Consider the following 18,466-nt stretch of genomic DNA (forward strand, 5'->3'; position numbering starts at 1 on the left):
TTTATAACTTGTGTTTAGGAAGCGCAAGCTTCAAAATGATGATTTGGGAGTACTGTTGGTGTACTTAATTATTCATGTTGGATATTATTACACTTTACTTAAGTTTACTTATGTAAATGCATATCATAGTATTTTGGGTATGAGACACTTGGGTATTTGTGCCACATTGGGATAGTGTGTTTAGGAGAATTTCCACCCTTTATGGTGTGATCTTGTTACTACTCTATCATATCCACTTATTGTGGAGTGATAATTCCACCTTCGATGGGTGATCCACCTCATGTGGAATATTATATTATTTCTTCTACCTACCACACCTATTTTCTACCTACCCTTATTTATTATTGAGCCACATGTCATATTGTGTGCTGACATATACATATAGCCTTTCCTATATAAGCAGGCTCATATTCATTTTAAACAACAATAACGATTGATGATCCAGTTGATCACATTTTGCATCTTGATAGAATATAGTTTATTCCTATCATCTATTTTGTTCTCTCTTATTTCTATTGCAGGTTATTATTGAAGCTTGATGGGTCAAATCTGAGGTCACTATTGGATTGAGGAGGTCCAAGAAAGTCAATTTTGCCTTTTTTTACATCCGAATCGGACTTTGGAGGCCAAATCTAAAGGCATTTGAAGTTTGAAACTACGACGCAAATTTTCCAGAAATTATAATTTTGCAGGCAATTTTCAAATAGTGATATCTCACTCATCCAGACTTCTTTTTTCAAGCAATGTTTTTTGTTTTGGGGTAGAATTTTGTGATCTGTACAGTGGTGTTGGATTTTCCTGATTTTCGGATACATGTTTTTTCTAAAATCATGAAATCCCAAATTTTACAACTTTTGGAGGCTTCGTTTGGGCTCATATGGACTCCTTTTTAGGTGCCGTCTATTTTGAAAGTGCATAATTTTTTGTCTATTTTCATAATCTATCATTAGTTTGTAGTCATTTTGAGTATAAATTGCATTTTCAGTATTTGGTCATTTTTTGACCTATTTGGTACTTGTATTTTGCTTGGATCTCAGTTTAGATCACTAGCAGTATTTGTTGAAGTCTCTTATATCTCAATTTGAGAAGTTGTAAAGTTGACATCAAAAGTCCACCTTGCTTTGTTTTGCGAGTGGCTCATTGTATACGCACTAAGTATAAAGTGTCAAATCGTCATTTTTTATTTTTTTTTGGGGAAGGGCGTGTCTTGTGTGATTGTGCCTCTCTCTATCTTATGTTTTTTCATTTTGGTGCTATGGGTTCTCCTAAATTTTCACTTTTAACTCCTCATAATTATGCTTCATCAAAGATTAAGTCTTGGAGTAAACTAATGGAAAAAGACTCATTCGTTATGTAAATGGAACTATAACAACACCACCTGATCCTAATGCTAATCCTAATGCTCAAATTGAATGGCTCACTAAGAATGATATGGCATGTGGAACGCTTAGAAAGTATGTATCAGAGACCTCATTTTTCACATTTATAAGTGTACTACAATCAAAGAGGCTTCAGATATTTATGAGAAATTGTATGGTCAAGTTTATGAGATTAAGGACTACAAGCTTGACAATGAACTCACAACTTTCGATCCCAAAGATTTTGATACAATCTAGGATTATGTCACCAAAAAAAATGAGCTAACAACAAAGCTAAAGGATTGTGGCATTGACAAAAATGATGCTCAATTGGTTTATAACTTGTTGGACAAGCTTCCTTCAGAGTATGCAGCCTTTGTATCTAGCTTTCACACCCATAGGTTAGCTCAAGGTTCCTCATACACTTCATGTTGGATATTATTACACCTTACTTAATTTTACTTAGGATAATGCATTTCATAGTCGTTTGGGTATGAGACACTTGGGTGTTTGTGTCACATTGGGATAGTGTGTGTAGGAGAATTTCTACCTTTTATGGTGTGATCTTGTTACTACTTTATCACATCCACTTATTGTGGAGTGATAATTCAACCTTCGGTGGGTGATCCACCTCATGTGGAATATTATATTGTTTCTCCTACCTACCACACCTATTTCCTACCTACCCTTGTTTCTTATTGAGCCACATGTCATGTTTGTGTACTCACATATCCATGTATCCTTCCCTTTATAAGCATACTCATCTATATTGTATGTAATAATGATTGATGATCCAGTTCATTAGTATTTTCATCTTGATAGAATACAGTTTATTTCAATCATCTATTTTGTCTCTCTATTTTTACTTTTCATTGAGCTCTTGATCTTGAAAAATAATCACAAGTACGATAAGTTTTATAAATCAGCTTTGATGCTCGTGGCTTAATAATTAGAACTTGCATTTTCAAGCTTGTTGTGCTTCCAAACACACATTTTTATGTTTCAAAACTTATGTGTAGGAAGCACAAGCTTCAAAATGATGATTTGGTAGTAGGATAACTTTCATAATCAAAACTTATGTTGTGCTTCCAAACACTCATTTTCATGCTTGAAAACATGCGTTTAGGAAGGGCAAGCTTGAAAATAATGATTTGGGAGTACGAAAAAACTATGCTTTGATGTGGCTTCGAAATCAAAAATTGCATTTTCAATCTTTTTGTGCATCCAAACACACATTTTGATGCTTCAAAATAATCATTTGGGAGTATGATAAGTTTCATAATCGCGCTTTCATGCTCGTGGTTCCAAAATCACAAATTGCATTTTTAAGCTTGTTGTGCTCTCCACATACCCATTTTGATGCTTCAAAACATAAATTTAGGAAGAAAAACTTCAAAATGATGATTTGCAAGTAAGATAAGTTTCATAATCATGCTTTCATGCCTCCAAACACACATTTTGATGCTTCAAAACATTGACTTGGGAGTATGATAAGTTTCATCATCACGCTTACATGCTAGTGGCTTTGAAATCCAAACATGCATTTTCAAGCCTCTTTTGCCTCCAAAAACCCATTTTTATGCTTCAAAATGTTGATTTGGTAGTACGATAAGTTTCATAATCACACTTTCATGCTCGTGGCTTCAGAATCATAACTTGCATTTTCAAGCTTGTTGTGCCTCCAAACACCTATTTTGACACTTCAAAACTTTTGTTTAGGAAGCACAAGCTTCAAAAATGATGATTTGGGAGTACGATAAGTTTCATAATCATGCTTTCGTGCTCATGGCTTCAGAATTAGAACTTGCATTTTCAAATTTGTTGTATCTTGAAACACACATTTTGATACTTTTACAACTTGCGTTTAGGAAGCACAAGCTTCAAAATGATGATTTGGGAGTACGATAGGTTTCACAATCGCACTTTCATGCTTGTGGCTTCAAAATAAAAATGTGCATTTCCAAACTTGTTGTTCCATGAAACACCCATTTTGATGCTTCAAAATGATGATTTGCGAGTACAATAAGTTTAATAACCACACTTTCATGCTCATGGCTTCAAATTCTTAACTTGCATTTTCAAGCTTATTGTACCTCCAAACACACATTTTCATACTTCAAAACTTGCATTTAGGAAGCACAAGCTTCAAAATGATGATTTGGGAGTACGATAAGTTTCATAATCATGCTTTCATGCGAGGATTCAGAATAAGAACTTGCATTTTCAAGCTTCTTGTGCCTCCAAACACCCTTTTTGATGCTTCAAAACATGTTTTTAGGAAGACTGAATTTCAAAATGATGATTTGGGAGTATGATAAGTTTCATAACCGCGCTTTCATGATCGTGGCTTCAAAATAAAAATTTGCATTTTCAATCTTATTGTCCCCTCCAAACACCCTTTTTGATGCTTCAAAACATGTGGTTAGGAAGCCCACCCGAACCAGTGAGTGTACTTCTAAAGCAAGAACCAGTAGTGATCGAACCATCCAAAGCCAGAGTAAGTAAGGGATTCAACCCAACCGTTTGAAATCAATTATTTTATCAATTCTTAAATTGCACAATTATGTATAAGAATGCTTTTTAATAAATGAGAGAAAAAATAGAAGTCGAATTATGTCAAATATCGAGAAGATATAGCCTTCCTTTTCCCTCCCTTGTAAAGAAAGAAGGGCAGAATACTTCAAAATGATGATTTGGGAGTACGATAACTTTCATAATCGTGCTTTCATGCTCATGGCTTTGGAATAGAAACTTGCATTTTCAAGCTTGTTGTCCCTCCAAACACACATGTTGATGCTTCAAAACATGCATGTAGTAAGCACAACATTGAAAATGATCATTTGGTAGTACGATAAGTTTCTTAATCATGCTCATGGTTTTGGAATCAAAACTTGCATTTTCAAGCTTGTTGTGCCTCCCAACACCCATTTTGATGCTTTGAAACATGTGTTTAGTTAGCACAATCTTCAAAATGATGACTTGGGAGTATGATAAGTTTCAAAATGATAATTTGGGAGTACAATAAGTTTCATAACTGAGCTTTCATTCTTGTGGCATCGGAATTAGAACTAGCATTTTAAGCTTGTTGTGCTTCCAAACACACATTTTGATGTTTTGAAACTTATCTTTAGGAAGCACAAGCTTGAAAATGATGATTTGGGAGTAGTACAAGTTTCATAATCATGCTTTCATGCTCATGGCTTCGGAATCAAATTTTCATTTTCAATTTATGCGCCTCCAAACACCCTTTTTGATGCTTCAAAACATGTGTTTAGAAAGCACAAACTTGTGTTTAGGAACCACAAGCTTCAAAATGATGATTTGGAAGTATGATAAGTATTGGTGGTTGTGCTTCCTTCCCTGCTTGTTTCCATCCCACGTTCTTCATTTCTTTCATTCCCTGCTTCCCTCCCCTTCAAGCCCCAAATGCTTTCATGTTTGTGGCTTCGAAATCATAACTTGCGTTTTCAAGCTTCTTGTGCCTCCAAACACCCTTTTTGATGCTTCAAAGCATGCTTTTAGGAAGCATAAGTTTAAAAATGATGATTTGGGAGTGTGATAAGTTTCATAATCTCACTTTCATGGTCATGGCTTCATAATCAAAACTTGCATTTTCAATCTTCTTGTGCCTCCAAACACCCCTTTCGATGCTTCAAAAAATGTATTTAAGAGCATGATTACTATGTTTCCTAAACACAAGTTTTAAAGCATCAAAATGTGTGTTTGGAGGTACAACAAGATTGAAAATGAATGTTCTGATTCTGAAGAGCATGAAAGCATGATTATGAAACTTATTGTACTTGCAAATCATCATTTTCAAGTTTTTCTTCTTAAACTTATGTTTTGAAGCATCAAAATGGGTATGTGGAGGGACAACAAGCTTGAAAATACAAGTTCTGATTTGGAAGCCACAAGCATGACAACGTGATTATGAAACTTATCATACTCCCAAATGATCATTTTAAAGCTCGTGCTTCCTAAAGACAAGGTTTGAAGCATCAAAATGTGTGTTTGGACTCATAAAAAGCTTGAAAATCATCATTTTGAAGCTTGTGCTTCCTAAACATAAGTTTTGAAACATCAAAATGTGTGTTTGGAAGCATAATAGATTGAAAATGCTAATACTAATTCTGAAGCCACAAGCGTGAAAGCTTAGTTATAAAACTTATCGTACTCCCAAATCATCATTTTGAAGCTCGTGCTTCCTAAACGCAAGTTTTTAAGCATTAACATGTGTGTTTGGAGGTACAACAAGCTTGAAAATGCAAGTTCTAATTTCAAAGCCACAAGCATGGAAACATAGTTATGACACTTATCGTACTCCCAAATGATCATTTTGAAGTTTTAACTTACTAAACACAAAGTTTAAAAATTCAAAATGTGCGTTTGGAGGCACCATGGGCTGGGTGGCCGAGGTGGGTTCGCACGTGAGCCGTGGTTTCCTAAGTACACACTACAACAAGTTCATAACAAGTTTAATAATACCATGCATTGGATCCCATCATAACTCCACAATTAACTGCGCTTGGGCTGGAGTAGTAGTGGGATGGGTGACCTCCCGAGAAGTCCCGGTGTTGCACCCTTTTTTAGTTTTGTACAACAAGTTTGAAAATGCAAGTTTTGATTCCAAAGCCATGAGCATGAAAGCGCGATTATGAAACTTATCGTACTCCCAAGTCATCATTTTGAAGCTTGTGCTTCCTAAACATAAGTTTTGAAGCATCAAAATGGGTGTTTAGAGGCACGAAAAGCTTGAAAATGCATGTTCTAATTATGAAGCCACAAACATGTAAGTGAGATTATGAATTGAATCATACTCCCAAATCATCATTTTGAAGCTTTTACTTCATAAACTCAAGTTTTGAAGTATCAAAATGGGTGTTTGGAGGTACAACAAGATTGAGAAGACAAGTTTTGATTTCAAAGCCACAAGTATGAAAGCACAATTATGAAACTTATCGTACTCCCAAATCATCATTTTGAATCTTGTGCTATCTAAACACAAGTTTTGAAGCATCAAAATGGGACAACAATCCAGATTACATGAACTGAAAGAATATCATCTCCTAATGCCTGATGACAGTTCTCATTAAGCACATTTGTTTGCTCTGCAACACTCTCTGCTCAACACTTCTCACCGAAAGATGAATTTTCTTTTTCGCACATACACCACTCTCTGATAATGCAAACAGAACATCGATATTTAAATTACATGAATATGACACCTATTTATAAAAATCATCAACCTTGACTACAAGGTCGGCTCAACACTTGAGACCTAATTACAAAATTACATCACACGATACATAGATCAACCACCAGACCAATACAATTCCATAACAACTTAGAATGGACTCAAATCAAATCCACGAACACACAACACCACCAAAAATCTCGCCAATAACATCTGCAACATGCTACAACACTGAAAAATATTTCATAACACAAAGAACATCAGACCCATAAGATCCTCAATAACATGCATTTTGATGCTTTTACAACTTGCGTTTAGGAAGCACAAGCTTCAAAATGATGATTTGGGAGTACGTTAAGTTTCACAATTGCACTTATTGTACTCCCAAATCATCATTTTTAACTATTAAAAGAATTCAATATTCTCAATGCCTTGTATACTCATATCTTGGAATCTAGTAAGGAAACAATTCAAATAATCAACTTTTTGAATTGAGGCAAATATGTGTCTAACACTAACTCATATTGCTTGAAATACCTAAAAGGGTTACTATGAATCTAAACACATTTAGTTGTTAGGTAAATTACTTTAACCTTTGATACTTCAACTGATTGAAATATACAAAAGGTAAAGATCCAAAACTATGGAATAAGTGTATTATTAGCGTAATAACATTTTCCTTTACTTTGTTTTCCCTAAGTCAAACTAATTTGTTTAATAAGGAGATTTAACTATTATATCTACATCCTAAGAAGGATTGATTCAAGATGATAGATCTCTTAATGCTCTATTATCTATTAAAATTCTCAAGTGTTAATTGACTATTTTTCCTTATGTGCAATATTTATCTTTTCAAAACCCAAGGGACTCTTTTCCCATCATTGAGGAGATACCAACTCTTTAGAATTTAAAGAAAAAATCAAATTTTCAACTTAATTTCCATATTAAAAATCCAATAAGGTATCCATTAATATGAGTTAGACCATTTTCGCATTAATCTTCCTTTAATATTTTAATAATCTAATTCCTAAAACTAAAGATGATATTTTCAATACATTTCCATTAATTTGAATAAGGTTAGATTATAAATAGGTCTCATTAATAATTTTTAGATAGATCTCAATATATAAAACCATTTTTCATTAAATAGACTTCAATAAATAAATCCATTTCTCACTAAATTCGATTAATTTTCAACGATTAAAATTTATAATTATAAACTAATCCTAAATGATTTTTTTAATCACCAAGTGCATAATTAAATTTCAAGGAACAATAAGCTTATTAATTTTAATCATTCAAAATAACTTTCAATACTCTAAAATATTTTTTAATTTTAAATTAAAATAAAAAAAATAAAAAATAAAAAATTTGAACTACTTATTTTAATTATACAAATAAATTTCAATTACTTAAACAACTTAGAATATAAATACTATTTGAATAACATATCAAATTTAATTACAAACTCTAAAGTATAATTCAATTGTAATAAAACAATTCCTAACTATATATGTTTTTAGTAATTAGTAATTAACTCAAAATCTTTTAATAATATAATAAACTATATTTATTTAATCTTAAAAAAAATTATTTTTATTTTTAAAAAGTAAACTTAAATCTACCAAAAAATTTAGAACATGAATTTAATATGATTTTAAATAAATTTGATATATATGTTTATATATATATATTTGAATGGAAATTTACTAATTTATTAATCAAGGCTTACTTCTTCTTCTTTTTTTAATTTCATACATGCACAGGGAATAATTGTTTTTCCCAAAAATCAAAGAGATAATATGGTTGTTTGGAGGCACAAGAAGCTTGAAAATGCAGGTTTTGATTTCGAAGCCACAAGCATGAAAGCATGGTTATGAAACTTACCATACTTCCAAATCATCATTTTGAAGCTTGTGGTAACTAAACGCAAGTTTTGAAGTATGAAAATGGGTCTTTGGAGGCACAAAAAACTTGAAAACACAAGTTCTGATTCAGAAGCCACTAGTATGAAAGCGTGATTATGAAAATTATTGTACTCCCAAATCATGATTTTGAAGTTTGTGCTTTCCTAAACGTAAGTTTTGAAGCATCAAAATATGTGTTTGAAGGTACAACAAGTTTGAAAATGCAAGTTTTGACTCAGAATTCATGAACATGAAACCATGATTAAGAAACTTATCGTACTCCCAAATCATCATTTTCAAGGTTGTGCTTCCTAAATGTATGTTTTGAAGCATCAACATGGGTGTTTGGAGGGACAACAAGCTTGAAAATGCATGTTTTTATTTTGAAGCCATGAGCATGAACGCGCCATAATAAAAGTTATCGTACTCCCAAATCATCATTTTGAAGTTTATGCTTCCTAAACACATGTTTTGAAGCATCAAAAAGGGTGTTTGGATGCACAACAAGATTGAAAATGCAAGTTTTGAAGTATGAAAATGGGTCTTTGGAGGCACAACAAACTTGAAAAAGAAAGTTCTGATTCAGAAGCCACGAGTATGAAAGCGTGATTATCAAACTTATAGTACTCCCAAATCATGATTTTGAAGTTTGTGCTTTCCTAAATGCAAGTTTTGAAGCATCAAAATGTGTGTTTGGAGGGACAACAAGCTTGAAAATGCAAGTTTTTATTCCGAAGCCACGAGCATGAAAGCGCGATTATAAAACATATCGTACTCCCAAATCATCATTTTCAAGTTTGTGCTTTCTAAACACATGTTTTGAAGTGCCAAAAAGGGTATTTGGAGGCACAACAAGATTGAAAATCCAAGTTTTGATTCTGAAGCCACAACCATGAAAGTGCGATTATGAAACTTATCATACTCCCAAATCATCACTTTTAAATTTATGCTTCCTAAAAGCATGTTTTGAAGCATCAAAATGGGGGTTTGGAGGCACAAGAAGCTTGAAAATACAAGTTCTGATTCCAAAGCCACCCTTATGAAAGCGTCGTTGTGAAACTTATCGTACTCCCAAATCATCATTTCGAAACATGTGTTTCCTAAACACAAGTTTTGAAGTATCAAAATGGGTGTTTGGAGGCACAAAAAGCTTGAAAATATAAGTTCTAATTGAGGGGCGATGAGCATGAAAGTGTGGTTATTAAACTTGTCACTCACAAATCATCATTTTGAATCTTGTCCTTCCTAAACGCAAGTTTTGAAGCATCAAAATGGCTATTTCATGGAACACCAAGTTTGAAAATGCACAATTGAATTTTGACGCCACGAGAATGCAAGTGCAATTGTGAAACTTATTGTACTCCCAAATCATCATTTTGAAGCTTGTTTTTTTGAAAATCAAGTTGTAAAAGCATCAGAACGTGTGTTTGGAGATACAACAAGGTTGAAAATGCAAGTTTTGAATCTGAAGCCATGAGCATGAAAGCATGATTATGAAACTTATCATACTCCCAAATCATCATTTTTAAGCTTCTGCTTCTTAAACCAAAGTTTTGAAGTGTCAAAATGGGTGTTTGGAGGCACAACAAGCTTGAAAATGCAAGTTATGATTTTGAAGCCACAAGCATGAAACTATGATTATGAAACTTATCGTATAACCAAATCAACATTTTTAATCTTGTGCTTCCTAAATACATGTTTTGAAGTATAAAAATGGGTGTGTGGAGGCACAACAACCTTGAAAATACATGTTCTGATTCTGAAGCCACTAGCATGTAAGCGCGATGATGAAACTTATCATACTCCCAAATCATCATTTTGAAGCATGTACTCCCTAAGTGCAAGTTTAGAAGCATCAAAGTGTGTTTGGAGGTACAAAAAGCTTGAAAATGTAAGTTTTGATTCTAAAGGCACAAGCATGAAATCATGATTATGAAACTTATCGTACTCGCAAATCATCATTTTGAAGTTTTTCTTCCTAAACTTATGTTTTGAAGCATCAAAATGGGTATGTGGAGGGACAACAAGCTTGAACATACAAGTTCTGATTTTGGATGCACAAATGATCATTTTGAATCACAAAAAGCTTGAAAATGCAAGCTTTTATTCCGAAGTCACGAGCATGAAAGTGCAATTATGAAACTTATCATACTCCCAATTCATTGTTTTGAAGTTTGTGCTTTCTAAACGCGCATTTTGAAGCATCAAAAAGGGTGTTTGGAGATACAAAAAGATTGAAAATGTAACTTTTGATTCCAAAGCCATGACAATGAAAGCGCGATTATGAAACTTATCCTACTCCCAAATCATCATTTTGAAGCTTGTGTTTCCTACACATGAGTTTTGAAACATCAAAATGTGTGTTTGGAATCACAACAAGCTTGAAAATGCAAGTTCTAATTCTGTAGCCATGAGTGTGATAGCTTAGTTATGAAACTTATCGTAATCCCAAATCATCATTTTGAAGCTCGTGCTTCCTAAACGCAAGTTTTTAAGCATTAACATGTGTGTTTGGAGGTACAACAAGCTTGAAAATGCAATTTCTAATTTTAAAGACAAGAGCATGGAAACATAGTTATGAAACTCATCGTACTCCCAAGTCATCATTTTGAAGCTTGTTCTTCCTAAATGTAAGTTTTGAAGCATCAAAATGGGGGTTTAGAGGCACGAAAAGATTGAAAATGCATGTTCTGATTACGAAGCCACAAACATGTAAGGTTGATTATGAAACTAATCATACTTCCAAATCATTATTTTGAAGCTTGTGCTTCCTAAACTCAAGTTTTGAAGTATCAAAATGGGTGTTTGGAGGTACAACAAGATTGAAAATGCAAGTTTTCATTTCAAAGCCACTATTAAAGCATGATTATAAAACTTATCATACTCTAAAGCATCATTTTGAAGCATCAAAATTTTGTTTGGAGGTACAACAAGGTTGAAAATGCAAGTTTTGATTACGAAGCCACAAGCATGAAAGTGCGATTATGAAACTTATTGCACTCCCAAATCATCATTTTGAAGCTTATGCTTCCTAAACGCAAATTTTGGAGCATCAAAAATCTTTGTTTGCAGGCACAACAAGCTTGAAAATGCAAGTTCTGATTCCGAAGCCACAAGCATGAAAGCATTATTATGAAACCTATCATACTTCCAAATCATCAATTTGAAGCTTTTGGTTCCTAAATGCAAGTTTTGAAGTATGAAAATGGGTCTTTTGATGCACAACAAGCTCGAAAATGCAAGTTTCGACTCAAAAGCCTTGAACATGAAAGCATGATTAAGAAACTTATTGTACTCCCAAATCATCATTTTCAAGGTTGTGCTTCCTAAATGTATGTTTTGAAGCATCAACATGGGTCTTTAGAGGTACAACAAGCTTGAAAATGCAAGTTTTTTATTTTGAAGCCACGAGAATGAAAGCGTGATTATGAAAGTTATCGTACTCCCAAATCATCATTTTGAAGTTTGTGCTTCCTAAACACATGTTTTTAAGCATCAAAAAGGGTGTTTGGAGGCACAAGAAGATTGAAAATGCAAGTTTTGATTCCGAAGCCACGAGCATGAAAGCGTCATTGTGAAACTTATCCTACTCGCAAATCATCATTTTGAAACATGTGATTCCTAAACACAAGTTTTCAAGTATCAAAATGGGTGTTTGGAGGCACAACAAGCTTGAAATGTAAGTTCTAATTGAGGGTTCATGAGCATGATAGCGAGATTATGAAAATTATCGTACTCCCAAATCATGATTTTGAAGTTTGTGCTTTCCTAAACGTATGTTTTGAAGCATCGAAGTGTGTGTTTCGAGGTAAAACAATTTTGAAAATGCAAGTTTTGATTTAGAAGCCATGACCATGAAATCATGATTAAGAAACTTATCGTACTCCCAAATCATCATTTTCAAGGTTGTGCTTCCTAAATGTATGTTTTCAAGCATCAACATGGGTGTTTTGAGGGACAACAAGCTTGAAATTGCAAGTTTATATTCCAAAGCCACGAGCATGAAAGCGTGATTATGAAAGTTATCATACTACCAAACCATCATTTTGAAGTTTGTGCCTCCTAACAACATGTTTTGAAGCATCAAAAAGGATCTTTGGAGGCACAACAAGATTGAAAATTCAAGTTTTGATTCTGAAGCCACAACCATGAAAGCGCGATTATGAAACTTATCATACTCCCAAATCATTATTTTTAAATTTATGCTTCCTAAAAGCATATTTTAGAAGCATCAAAAATGGTGTTTGGAGGCACAAGAAGCTTGAAAATACAAGGGTTCTGAAGCCACCATCATGAAAGCATCGTTGTGAAACTTATCATACTCCCGAATCAACATTTTGAAGCTTGTGCTTCCTAAACGAAAGATTTGAAGCATCAAAATGTTTGTTTGGAGGTACAACAAGCTTGAAAATGCAAGTCCTCATTCTGAAGCCATGAGCATTACTATGAAACTTATCATACTCGCAAATGATGATTTTGAAGCTTTTCTTCCTAAAAACAAGTTTTGAAGCATCAAAATGTATTTGGACTAACGAAAAGCTTGAAAATGAAAGTTTTGATTCTGAAGACACATGAAAGCGTAATTTTATCGTACTCCAAAATCATCATATTGAAGCTTGTGCTTCCTAAATGCACATTTTGAAGCATAAAAATGGGTGTTTGGAGGCACAACAAGCTTGAAAATGCATGTTTTGATTCCAAAAGTACTAGCATGTAAGTGTGATGATGAAACTTATCATACTCCCAAATCATCATTTTGAAGCTTGCGCTTCCTAAAAGAAAGTTTTGAAGCATCAAAATGTGTGTTTGTTGCCCTAAAAACGCATGTTATAAGTGGCTGGGATGCTTAAGGCATTGTAAGGTTGATGTAATATTTTTGCTGGATAACAAAAAAGATTGGACGGCTGTGTATGGTGGACGTAACCCATTCTGGGTGAACCACGTTAAATCTTTGTGTTATCTGTGTCCTGTTTTATTTCTTTATCTTTTGTATTTAAATCTGCATATAATTGTTAGTTCATATTTGCTTCGGATCTGCTTGAAACCCTAACAATTGGTATCAGAGCGAGGTTTTCTGTAAATTGGCAGGACTTTCAGATTTGAGTGGGAGCAATGGAGGATTCCAAATTCAAGGTCGAAAAGTTTAACGGCCAGAATTATCAGTTATGGAAAATGCAGATGGAGGATTACCTATATCAAAAGGATTTGTGGCGGCCATTGGAAGGAAAGGCAAAGAAACCGACCACAATATCAGATGAAGAGTGGGACATTTTAGATAGAAAGGCACTGGGATCCATTCGATTGTGCCTTGCGGCGTCTGTAGCATTCAATATAACAGAAGCAAAAACGACTGTAGATTTGATGGCAACATTGGCTAAGCTGTATGAGAAACCCTCGGCTTCGAATAAGGTATTTCTTATGAAGCGTTTGTTTAATTTGAAAATGAGTGAGGGAGGATCTGTAGCGGAGCACTTAAATGAATTTAATACAATTACCAGTCAATTGTCTTCGGTAAAAATTACCTTTATAGAAGAGGTTAGGGCTCTCTTGATTTTATGTTCTTTGCCAGAAAGCTGGAATAGCTTGGTTATGGCTGTAAGTAACTCTGTCTCTGGTAAAAATACTTTGGTATTTGATGATATTGTTGGTGTTATCCTAAGCGAGGAAATGCGAAGGAAAAGCACAGGTGAGACTCCAACATCATCGGGTAGTGTTTTGAATGTGGAGAACAGAGGAAGATCAAAGGAAAGAGGAAAAGGCCCTGGGAATGAGAAGTCACGAGGGAAGTCAAAGAAAGGACGCTCTCAATCTAGAGGAAAGAAAGATTGCTGGTACTGCGGAAAGCCTGGTCATCTAAAGAAAGACTGTTGGTCTCGGAAAAACAAAGAAGGAGACAAAAATGAAAATGACAGTAAGGAAGCTAATATTGCAAGTAATACTCTACAAGATGCTTTAATCTTATGTTTGGATAATGTTAATGATTCCTGGGTAATAGACTCTGGAGCTTCATTTCATGCTACACCCCATAGAAAATATTTTCTAGATTATGTTCAAGGTGATTTTGGACAGGTATATTTGGGTGATGATGAGCCCTGTCAAATTGTTGGAAAAGGAAAGATAAAGATCAAGTTGCAGAATGGTAATGACTGGTTTCTGCAGAAGGTAAGACATGTTCCTAATTTAAGAAGAAATTTAATTTCTGCAGGGCAACTAGGTAGTGAAGGTTGCATAGTTACCTTCTCAGACAGTATGTGGAAGGTCACTAAAGGATCGTTAGTAGTAGCTAAAGGTGCGAAGGTAGGCACATTATATCTGTGTACCGGTAACACTTACTCTACCTTAGCTGCTACAGATAAAGTTACTGCAGGGACAACAACAATAAATGTTGCAAGAACAGATTCGATAATGTGGCACCATAGGCTTGGGCACATGAGTGAGAAAGGGATGAAAATCCTTCACTCCAAAAATCTATTGCCAGGACTAAAGAAGATTGATTTAGAGTTCTGTGAAAACTGTGTTTATGGTAAACAGAAAAGAGTCAGATTTCTCAAGGTTGGGAAAGAGAAGAAGAGTGAGAAGTTAGAGTTTGTACATTCAGATGTATGGGGACCGGCTCAGGTATCATCTCTTGGTGGCTCTTGTTATTATGTTATTTTTATTGATGACTCAACTAGAAAAACATGGGTATATTTCCTAAAACAAAAATTAGATGTTTTTGAAACTTTTAAGAAATGGAAAGCTCTGGTTGAGAATGAGAGGGGAAAAAAGTTGAAGTGTCTCAGATCGGATAATGGAGGTGAGTATTGCAGCAAAGCATTTGAAGATTACTATTCCTTAAATGGGATTCCAAAGCAGAAGACAGTTCCAGGAACTCCACAGGAAAATGGTGTGTCAGAGAGAATGAATAGGACCATCATGGAACGTGCGAGGAGCATGAGATTGCATGCTGGATTGCCCTTACATTTTTGGGCAGATGTTGTACATACTGCTGTCTATTTGATAAATAGAGGACCTTCAACCCCTTTGGATGGTGGTATTCCAGAGGAGGCATGGACTGGTAAAAAGGTAAATTATTCTTTTCTAAAAACTTTTGGTTGCGAAGCTTTTGTCCATGTTGATAAAGAAAACAGAACCAAGCTTGATGCTAAATCTCAGAAATGTACCTTCATTGGATATGGGATAGATGAATATGGCTATCGGTTATGGGATTTTGAAAATAAGAAAATAATTAGAAGTAGAGATGTTATATTCAATGAGAAGGTTATGTATAAAGAACAGATGCAGGAAAAGAAGCATGAACAGGACAAACAAGAATATGTGCTGTTGGATGAGATTCCTGAAAATGAAATGCCACAGGTACCTGATGCTCAGCAACAACAGATTGTCCCACAAACTCCTGCAAGTGTTAGACGTTCTACGAGGACAAGTAGACCCCCTGAAAGATTTTCTCCTTCTTTGTATTCTATTTTATTAACAGATTCTGGTGAACCAGAAGAATATGAAGAAGCAATGCAGGTGGATGCCAAACAACAGTGGCAACTAGGCATGAAAGAGGAGATGGACTCCTTGATGAAAAATAAGACTTGGGACTTAGTCCCTTTACCTGCAGAAAAAAGAGCCTTGCCTAACACATGGGTTTATCGGTTGAAGGAGGAGGAAGGAGGTCAGAAAAGATATAAGGCCAGACTTGTGGTAAAAGGTTTTGCACAGAAAAAGGGTATAGATTATGATGAAATATTTTCTCCAGTTGTAAAAATGACTTCAATTAGAACTGTACTTAGTCTTGTGGCTGCAGATGATTTACATCTTGAACAATTAGATGTCAAAACAGCTTTTCTCCATGGAGATTTGGAGGAGGAAATTTACATGTTGCAACCACAGGGATATGAGGTCAAAGGTAAGGAGAACTTGGTGTGCAGGTTGAAGAAAAGTCTATATGGCCTAAAGCAAGCACCCCGACAATGGTATTTAAAATTTGATAGTTTCATGGCTGAACACGGTTATCATAGATGTCATTCTGATCATTGTGTATATTTTAAGAGATTTGATAATGGCAGTTATATTATCCTGTTGCTTTATGTTGATGACATGCTTGTTGCTGGGTCTAACATGCAACATATAAATGATCTTAAACAAAAATTAGCCAGGTCATTTGCTATGAAGGATTTGGGTGCAGCTAAGCAAATTCTCGGTATGAGGATTACACGGGACAGGAAAAATAGAACCTTGAATTTGTCCCAAAGTGAGTATATAAAGAAGGTGTTGAAAAGATTTAACATGCAGGATGCAAAAGCAGTTAGTACACCTTTGGCTAGTCATTTCAAATTGACTAAGGAGATGTGTCCAAAGGCACAGGAAGAGGTTAATAAAATGTCTAACATCCCGTATTCATCAGCTGTTGGCAGTCTGATGTATGCAATGGTATGCACAAGGCCAGATATTGCACATGCAGTGGGAGTTGTGAGCAGGTTTATGAGTAATCCGGGTATGGAACATTGGAATATTGTGAAATGGATTCTTCGGTATTTGAAAGGAACTACTACGAAGGCATTATGTTTCAAAGGATCTAATGCTGCTCTAAGTGGATTTGTTGACTCTGATCTGGCAGGTGATATTGATTCACGGAGGAGTACTACAGGGTATGTTTTTACTATAGGGGGAACTGCAGTCAGTTGGATTTCTAGGCTGCAAAAGGTTGTTGCACTTTCAACCACTGAAGCTGAGTATGTTGCTGCTACAGAAGCCAGCAAAGAGATGATTTGGTTGCAATGTTTTCTGAAGGAATTGGGTCAGACACAAGAGGATAGCCCATTGTATACTGATAGCCAGAGTGCCATTCATCTTGCGAAGAACTCTGCTTTTCATTCAAGGACAAAGCACATTCAGCTCAGGTACCACTTCATCCAGACTATTTTGGAGGAGGGTCAGTTACGGCTTGAGAAGATTCACACAAGTGAGAATCCTGCCGATATGTTCACAAAGGCAGTTCCACAGGAGAAGCTGATTTCTTCATCAGTTTCTGTTGGTCTTCTTGATTAATAATTATGGAATTTATACCAGTCAAGTCCTAGTGTTTTATCCAGCGGATGTTGCATGTACAGTGGTGTCGTGTAGTATAAGTCTCCAAGTGGGAGATTGTTCGGTGTGGAGCCTGATCAGTCTCCAAGTGGGAGATTGTTGAAATGTGGCGACTGATCAGCAAAGTACTGTACACTCAGCACGTAATATTTTTGCTGGATAATAAAAAAGATTGGACGGCTGTGTATGGTGGACGTAACCCATTCTGGGTGAACCACGTTAAATCTTTGTGTTATCTGTGTCCTGTTTTATTTCTTTATCTTTTGTATTTAAATCTGCATATAATTGTTAGTTCATATTTGCTTCGGATCTGCTTGAAACCCTAACAAGTTTTGATTCCGAAGCCACAAGTATGAAAGCATGATTATGAAACTTATCGTACTTCCAAATCATCATTTTGAAGCTTGTGGTTCCTAAACGCAAGTTTTGAATTATGAAAATGGGTCTTTGGAGGCACAACGAACATGGAAATGCAAGTTCCTATTCAAAAGCCATGAGTATGAAAGCATGATTATGAAACTTATCATACTCCAAAATCATGATTTTGAAGTTTGTGCTTTCCTAAATGCAAGTTTTGAAGCATCAAAATGTGTGTTTGGCGGTACAACAAGCTTGAAAATGCAAGTTTTGATTAAGAAGCCATTAGCATGAAAGCATGATTAAGAAACTTATGGTACTCCCAAATCATCATTTTCAAGGTTGTGCTTCCTAAATATATGTTTTGAAGCATCAACATGGGTGTTTGGAGGGACAACAAGTTTGAAAATGCAAGTTTTTATTCCGAAGCCACGAGCATGAAAGCGCGATTATGAAAGTTATCGTACTCCCAAATCATCATTTTGAAGTTTGTCCTTCCTAAACACATGTTTTGAAGAATCAAAAAGGGTGTTTGGAGGCACAACAAGATTGAAAATGCTTCCTAAACGCAA

The sequence above is a fragment of the Cryptomeria japonica genome, chromosome 2 (genome assembly GCF_030272615.1).
Source record: "Cryptomeria japonica chromosome 2, Sugi_1.0, whole genome shotgun sequence".
NCBI classification, from domain to species: domain Eukaryota; kingdom Viridiplantae; phylum Streptophyta; class Pinopsida; order Cupressales; family Cupressaceae; genus Cryptomeria; species Cryptomeria japonica.